Raw genomic sequence first — 8,980 nt, 5'->3', positions numbered from 1 at the left:
GGTGCCCCCAGAGTGATGTGGCGGTGCCCCCAGAGTGATGTGGCAGTGCCCCTGAGTGATGTGGCGGTGCCCCGGAGTGATGTGGTGCATGGCAGTGGTGGTGTCTGTGTGTGCATGGCAGTGGTGGTGGCTGTGTGTGCATGCCAGTGGTGGTGTCCGTGTGTGCATGGCAGTGGTGATTTCCGTGTGTGCATGGCAGTGGTGGTGTCCGTATGTGCATGGCAGTGGTGGTGTCCGTGTGTGCATGGCAGTGGTGGTGTCCGTGTGTGCATGGCAGTGGTGGTGTCCGTGTGTGCATGGCAGTGGTGGTGTCCGTGTGTGCATGGCAGTGGTGGTGTCCGTGTGTGCATGGCAATGGTGGTGTCCGTGTGTGCATGGCAGTGGTGGTGTCCGTGTGTGCATGGCAGTGGTGGTGTCCGTGTGTGCATGGCAGTGGTGGTGTCTGTGTGTGCATGGCAGTGGTGGTGTCCGTGTGTGCATGGCAGTGGTGGGGTCCGTGTGTGCATGGCAGTGGTGGTGTCCGTGTGTGTATGGCAGTGGTGGTGTCCGTGTGTGCATGGCAGTGGTGGTGTCTGTGTGTGCATGGCAGTGGTGGTGTCCAAATGGACTTCAAGGTGCACTTTTCCGAACTGAGGTTTTTTTAATCGAAGACTGTGATTTGTGATTGTTGAGACTGTGCTTGAAAGAACCTCTGACGAGAATTGGAAAAAAAAACTTGTTGCTCAAATTGGCGGCACGTACTTACGTCCACTGTTCCCAAGAAGCCGCGCGGCCGCGCGGGCGTGCACTTCTCTACCCCCGAGCGCGCAGTCCCATGTGTGGAGCGCGCACAGAGGGCACAGAGGGCACATCCAGCGAGAGTATTCGCGCCGCCGCCGCTTTTAAAAGGCGCGCGGCACGAAAAGCGGGCATTTCCAGAAGGTAGGAGACGGCGGCGATAGGGGCGGAGGTAAGTGTTTCCATGTGGCCCCTTGTGTTATGTATTTTCCTGAAGCACCTGCATTGTTTTGAAAGTAACACGAGGCTGCGGAGGAGATGGAGTGCTTTTATATAAGAATCCATGTTAATTGCAGCCCCTTCACAAGCGGCGATTAACATGGATATTTAAATAAAAGCACTCCATCTCCCCCGCAGCCCCTTCACAAGCGGCGATTAACATGGATATTTAAATAAAAGCACTCCATCTCCCCCGCAGCCTCGCATTACTATCAGAACAATACAGGTGCTTCAGGAAAATACATAACACAAGGGGCCACATGGAAACACTTCCCTCTGCTCCTTTCACCGCCGTCTTCTGCCTTGGGGCCAGTAAACCTGAATGAGACACACATGGAAGTCTGCCCCTGAATCAGGATTACAAGTAGACGAAAAATACTACAGATTTTCACATTGCCAGGTTGAACTGAGCAGTTTGTACGGAGAAAACGCTATATTCCTTGTTTGACATCGGACGAAAGCATCTGGTGTCACTTATCCCAGTTTTAGTTCTCGTTCTGAGACTGCACCCTGCAGTATCTGTTTTTTCCGTTTGCAGTATTAAACATCAAATAACCAGGCACTCGGATGAGGTCCAAAATGTTTAAGGGCTACTGCTGCAAATGAATAGTAATTGCTACCCACGATATAAATATGCTTCAGAAAGAAGATCACAAATTCATAGGCGTTCACAGAAGCATGGACACAATTTTTCAATTTTTATTCTCCAGACTACCACTTCTGTTATGAAAAATTCACCGCCCACAAAATGTTCACCGCACAAGTTATTTTCTAAAAAGTATGATGTGTGAAAAAAAAGCACCAAATCTAGAAGGCAAATAATTAATATGTAATTCCTTTTTAGTGGTTTACTGACTAATTCATGTGTGAAAATAATTAAATAAAGCGCACTACCATAGGCAACTCGAACACAAATTGCTGCTACATGAAGTTAAAATTAAAAAAAGCATAGAAAATATCTAAAAGATGTCAAAGCACAAAAAATCAAGAAAGTGAAGATCGAACTTGCTTACATTAAATTGTGTACCTTGTGAATGCTTTAGTACATTTGTCAGGAGCTATCTTTGCACTGTTTCTGCTTTGCCCCATATGTGTTTTGTTCTCAAAAGCTATTTGAAGGAAGTGGGACACCGCAATTCGGTGGCTGTCTGCTAATGTATATATAGACAAGCATTTGCAATACAATAGGTCTAGCATTATGAAAGTTTGAGCTATTGGTCTTGTTAATGACAATTTTTTAATTATGTGTTGGTTTTGAAAATAGCTAAATTAATAGCTTTGTCATTTACAATGCCAATAGTTATAACTTTCGCAAATGTGACACCTATAGTATTTGTAATGCAACATGTTTTGTATTTACGTGACTTAGATGTATTGATATTACAAATAAAAATGGCTTTTAATGTTTTTAAATAATTAATATATAAATAAAAGTGATTGTGATTTATAATGGCAATAGCTTAAACCTTTGTAAATAACTTTTGTGAAGATTATGTATAGTGTATTTTATTGTGACGAAAATCCAAGAACAGAAGTGAAATATTAACATCTTTTTTGTAACATTTGTAATAAAGCTTGAAACATTGAGAGAACATATTTGAACCAGTTGTTGTTGAATGGTTGCACAGATTGAGAAGTGTGGCTCACTGGTTAGAGCAGGCAGACCCTGAAGCAGAGGTCAGACCCAGGACCAGGGTTCAATTCCCGACGCGGCAGGGTGTTGAGCTCAAATGTCCACGGACTCGATAATTCTCGCTTCGGTGCCTGACCTAATCGTGGGTTCACACTCTGCAACTCTGGGCATTAAGCTTGCTTAATCTCCACAACGGCCCCCCCCCCCGCGGCGGGATGCCTGGCTTTCACCTTGGGGATGCCCTGTAGGGGCTATCTAACAGGGAAAAACCAGGACGGGTTCCCAAGGCAAGCGCGGAGATACCCCTTCGGGGGTCGATTCTGGCGCTATATAAGAAATATAATAATAATAATTGATGCTGTGATGGCGCGGAGTGATGTTGTGGTGCCCCTGAGTAATGTTGCGGTGCCCCTGAGTGATGCTGTGGAGGCCCTGAGGGATGCTGTGGAGGCCCTGAGGGATGCTGTGGAGGCCCTGAGGGATGCTGTGGAGGCCCTGAGGGATGCTGTGGAGGCCCTGAGTGATGCTGTGGAGGCCCTGAGTGATGCTGTGGAGGCCCTGAGTGATGCTGTGGAGGCCCTGAGGGATGCTGGGGAGGCCCTGAGGGATGCTGGGGAGGCCCTGAGGGATGCTGTGGAGGCCCTGAGGGATGCTGTGGAGGCCCTGAGGGATGCTGTGGAGGCCCTGAGGGATGCTGTGGAGGCCCTGAGGGATGCTGTGGAGGCCCTGAGTGATGCTGGGGTGGCGCTGCGTGATGCTGGGGTGGCGCTGCGTGATGCTGGGCTAGCGCTGAGTGATGCTGGGGTAGCGCTGAGTGATGCTGGGGTAGCGCGGAGTGATGCTGGGGTAGCGCTGAGTGATGCTGGGGTAGCGCTGAGTGATGCTGGGGTAGCGCTGAGTGATGCTGGGGTAGCGCTGAGTGATGCTGGGGTAGCGCTGAGTGATGCTGCGGTAGCACTGAGTGATGCTGCGGTAGCGCTGAGTGATGCTGGGGTAGCACAGAGTGATGCTGGAGTAGCGCTGAGTGATGCTGGTGAACCGTTTCCTTATGTAATACACACACACATACATACACACAAAGTAGAAGGCCAAGAGGGCTCCCCTGTGTGATCTACTGGCCCATGAAAATGTTTGTGTCAGTGCTATACATCATGAAGTGTATGTGTCATGACGTCAAGAAGATGCACCATTCAGAAGACGAGCACGCATCATACATGCACACACCTACTGAATGACATGGCGGACATCTTTTTATTTATTTTCTAATTTAAGATGACAAATGCAACTTGGATATAAAAAAGAATTCACTTGTGCCCACCAATTACAACTATATATATATATATATATATACTCCAACCTCCGTTCTCCTATCGCAATCGCCTTTGCTCTCGATCGCGCTGGAAACAGACACGGACCAAACGTGAGATGCTGGTTTCAAATTTTATTCAGCTGTCGCCATAACGTTTCGGCACAAAGCCTTGATCACATGACCATATATATATATATATATATATATATATATAAAATCGAGAGGTGGAATAAACATCAAAGGAGGGGATGAAGAGAGCAGGTTGGAGAGGATATGGCGAGAGTTAGGGCAAAATGATTGCAAAGGAAAAGATAGAAGGGAGCAAGGCTTAATATGCGGGCGAGGTAAAGAATTGAAAGGAAAAACAGTATGTGATGGAAAGGCGAAGTGGAGGCAGAAAGCAACAAAGAGCATGGGGCGTGCAGCTGGCTGGGAGGAGAAGCACACACACACACACAAAACCGAGAACATGTGCACACTCATAGAATTCTAAAAGACGAAAAAGAGCAGTTCCGTAAGTGTGAGCAGTGGAAGGATACAATCCAGCCAAACAATCATCAGGCCCATAAAGAGGCTATCCTCCAGTGTAGGAACATACAAGAAGATAAAGGCAAGGCATTAATTAAGAGGTAAGCAAATGAGAGTGGCAATATAGTCAACAAATGGCAAGAAACAGTGGACTCTAAGCCATCTGTAAGTTTCTGGTACGGTCCACAAGACGCTGTGGTCTACAAACAGCTAGAAACTATTTGGTAGGCGGAGGGGGAGATTTCGAAACTAGCGGGTATCAGGTCCCCACAACATGATTTAGAAACACAATAAAATACCTGGGTCTAAAATGTTACATAAATGCAAAAAACGAACTCAGGAGTCTTTGAAATTGTGTTTTTAAAGACGAGAACCCTCATACACCAAAGGTGGCATGCTTCGTCATAGGGTCCCTCCTCACACCACCTTTTTGTAGGACCATATGTGACACAATAATGTAGGTGAATGATGCTGTGTATGAAAATAAAAGAATAGTTAATTTTAAAAAACTAAATATCCCACAGGCATTCTGCTCTATTCTTGTCTGTTGGGTGCTAGGATTAAAACCATGCAGAAGTGATTCCACTGGGAGGAAAAATTATTTTGTTGATATGGTCAACATGTTTCTGCCCCTCAATTGCCCTAACCTTGGGTGTAGGCGATTTCATTAGGACTTAGCAATACAACACTTCTGCTGTATAGTGCTAAAAAATGTGAAAGTAAAGGGAAATAAATAGCATCTCATTAGGTGGTCACAAATGCTTTCTAGACGAGCCACTTCCACTGGACCCGCAAAAGTCAGGTCTTGACATTAGCCCTGGCAGGGTACTCAAGGTCCTCACTGTAGCAAGCCTCTCACTCGCCCGCAGTGCATATATATTGTATAGGCTCTCAACATTTCCCCACCCAATGAACAGTGCTCCAGTTAAGAATATTTAGTAAAAATCTTATGATTGTACCACCGTTGGAGTCTTGTGCTTTGCTAAACCTGAAGTGTACTTGCCTGTGTAATCAATTCATGTCAGGGCGTGTTTATCCAATTTGCAAACCGGCCTTAAGATCGGCCTTTTCACTTTTTTAAGTAAACGTTTAGAGTGACATTTGGCGCTGCACACGCGCGTCTGGTTCCTAGCGCACATAGCCATGGTTGCAGAGCACAGAGACCCTCGACTGCCGCACACAGAGGAAAAAAATTAGAGGGAACATTGCTTACGTCAATGACGTATTGACGCGCTATGATCAGCTGCTCACACTGAAGCGGATAACTGAATGCGGATGAGGTATGCGTCACCTCCAGCTGACGGTTGGAAGTAAACTGTCAATTACGCTTAACAAACGAATTCCCTCAAACGCCTCTCAACACTTCTTGATGTTCTGAAAAATACATCAGAATCTTTGTAATGCCGAATAATTTAAGCACAAAAACTTCACGAACATCCGCACTTGCCTTTTAGTTATCTTTCAGACGCCGCCCCGACAATGAACTTCATGTCAATATCACCCCGAAGTATCCAGCCTTCTGGCCTCCCCAAGTTCTCCATACCAGTCCAAATTCTCCTCCGAGACATCCTGGTTCTCAAGAAGGTCCCCAGACCCCTCCCATTTCTCTCCTGAGCCTGGCATGTCTTCAAAGTGCTCAGGCGACAACATAAAACCTCTCGGTTCTGTCAATGTCGGTATCGGCGTCGATCGACTCCATTCCGGCTTCGTGTCGTCTGGGATTAGTTTGGGGCTTGCGCCACCGATGGCATTGGTGACATTGCAGGCACAGCATTAGGGTTCGACCGCCGCACCGTGTGGCCTCATAAAACTCTTTTATTTGAGCCGGAGTCGCTCCGGCTCTATGAAAGAGGGGGAGGCGCGGAGTTGACTCTGGCTCCGGCTCTGCGGAAACGTGCCTAGAGAATCAGTGCTCCTTACCTCTCTCGACAACGGACGCCAGTTGAGGTGAAGACAAAGTCCGCTTGGACTTCTTCTTCTTCTTGTGCCTCTTCCCCGAGTGTCCAGAGGTCCTCGAATGGGAGGAAAAGGAGTTTGGGCTCCGTGAGTGGTCCCGCGACCTCCTACTCTTCAAACGGGAACGTGACGTCCTCAGAGTCTCGCCTGACGGTGTCGACTGCCGGGCCGCAAGTAACTTCATCGCTCGCTCCCTCAAGGTCTTCGGAGCCATCACCCGACAGTCCGAACACGACTTCGTATCGTGGTCGCGCTCGAGACACAACAGACATACATAGTGGGGATTAGTAATCGACATCATGCAGGAACAGGTCCCTCATGGTTTAAAACCTGTCTTCCCTCGAAGACATTCCTCGCACACAAAGTCGAAAAATCCCCAAAACTTCAACAAAAGTCGAGAAAAAGTGGCAGAGGGGAGCTCTTCCCTGATCGGCGCTTAACTGGCGCAGAAAGAAAAGAACTGATGTCCGGGCACGCGAGTCGTGCATATATAGGCACCGCGATGTCATAACCGATGCTACCGATGCAGAATACGTCACGCGAAGCCGAATGGAGCCACCCAACGTCGCGCGCAAGGTGTATTGCTCAGCAAAAGTTTCCGGATCCAGCATGAGACATGGGAAATTCAAAGGTAAGGAATCTGCAGATAGAAGTCTCTATCAGATTCTTTGGACAGAAATTAAGTCAATCCAGTCTTGACAAGAGCAGATTTACAGGAAATCCAAAGTGAGATGTTTCATATCGCATTGAGATGGCCTCTAGCTCCTTCTTGCAACCAAGTTTCAGACTTTGGCTGTTCTGCCAGTGCTATGTAGTCTCCACACAGCTACGTGTCTGGCGCTTTACAAATACTTATAAATAAATAGAAAAGGTCACAACCCTCATTATTACACAGAGACTATAGAAGCTCAATAGTATTGTAAGTGTCTATCAATAACACCCTTTAACGAGACGCCTTTAAGTTCTAGTCCTCTAGATTTTACCGTTTACCAGTAGAAGTACTGCCGCTTCATTAGGTGATTGGAGGCGAAGCAGAAGGATGATCAGACCCAAAAAAGGAAAGTACCGTAGATTGATAAACCAATATAATATAATTGATAAACAATGTCTTACATTCACCCCAGTACAAAGATCTGGGCCGAAATCCATCGTTTTTTTGCACTCCACACCACTCTAGGTCAGACAATGGCTATATGCAAATCAGCCTTGACCCTGTGCCTCATGGGAACAGTCAGCCCGAACTACCAAGCCATGTCTTTCCTAGACCGGAATCAAGCATCCAAGGACCGGTTTCTGGCTATCAGCCTTCTTCAGCCTGGATAGCTTGACTCCAGTGATGTGGAGAGCCTGGGACTCACGTCTGAGCATACCCAGCCCACTCAGGGTAAAAATTGCAAAAAACACAGTTGATGGACAGAATGCAGAACAATGTCTTACATTCACCCCAGTACAAAGATCTGGGCCTAAATACATCGTTTTTTTTGCACTCCACACCACCCTAGGTCAGACAATGGCTATATGCAAATCAGCCTTGACCCTGTGCCTCATAGGAACAGTCCAGCCCGAACTACCAAGCCATGTCTTTCCTAGACCGGAATCAAGCATCCAAGGACCGGTTTCTGGCTATCAGCCTTCTTCAGCCTGGATAGCTTGACTCCAGTGATGTGGAGAGCCTAGGACTCACGTCTGAGCATACCCAGCCCACTCAGGTGAAAATTGCAAAAAACACAGTTGATGGACAGAATGCAGAACAATGTCTTACATTCACCCCAGTACAAAGATCTGGGCCTCAATCCATCGTTTTATTGCACTCCACACCAACCTAGGTCAGACAATGGCTATAGGCAAATCAGCCTTGACCCTGTGCCACATTGCTAAATAAAACAAAAACACAGCATCTCACAAGTGCACGCCTCACTGGGTATGAATTGACATTGTTTGCACCACACATCACGATCACACGATGTGCAACACTAAATCCAGCTACACTGTTACCACTCCCTCCGAGTGAAACTACCAATGATACACATGATTGCATTTACCGTACCGAAGAAGAAACAAAAGGAAGAATTGACCTTACCGACATTCCTCTATCTGACCCTCAGGGGGAGTTATATGTGGATGGGTCATGTTTTAAATTAGCAGATGGAACAACAACAGCTGCATATGCAATTACGACTTTGAAGGCAGTAGTCAAAACATGTCGAGTACCCCACCGGTCAGCCCAAGCTGCTGAACTAGTGGCTTTACTACGAGCCTGTGAATTGAGTGAAGGACTCGAAGTTAACATCTATACAGACAGCCAATAAGCCTTCGGCGTGGCCCATAGTTTTGGGCGGCTGTGGATGGAGCGGGGTTTCCTTACTTCCCATGGCCAGAAAATACAGAACGGTCCCCTGGTATTACGGTTGTTGGATGCCCTCACTCTGCCCAAGAAATTAGCCATCATCAAATGCAGTGCACACAAGGCAATAGTGGACGAAGTGGGGGAAGGGAATGCTTTCGCAGATCAGGTGGCCAAACAGACAGCTCAATCCCCAATGTCAGCTATGTTTGTG

Source organism: Lissotriton vulgaris, chromosome 12, assembly GCF_964263255.1.
Source record: "Lissotriton vulgaris chromosome 12, aLisVul1.2, whole genome shotgun sequence".
NCBI classification, from domain to species: domain Eukaryota; kingdom Metazoa; phylum Chordata; class Amphibia; order Caudata; family Salamandridae; genus Lissotriton; species Lissotriton vulgaris.
The sequence above is the reverse complement of the archived record's forward strand: the minus strand, read 5'-3'. Positions refer to the sequence as shown.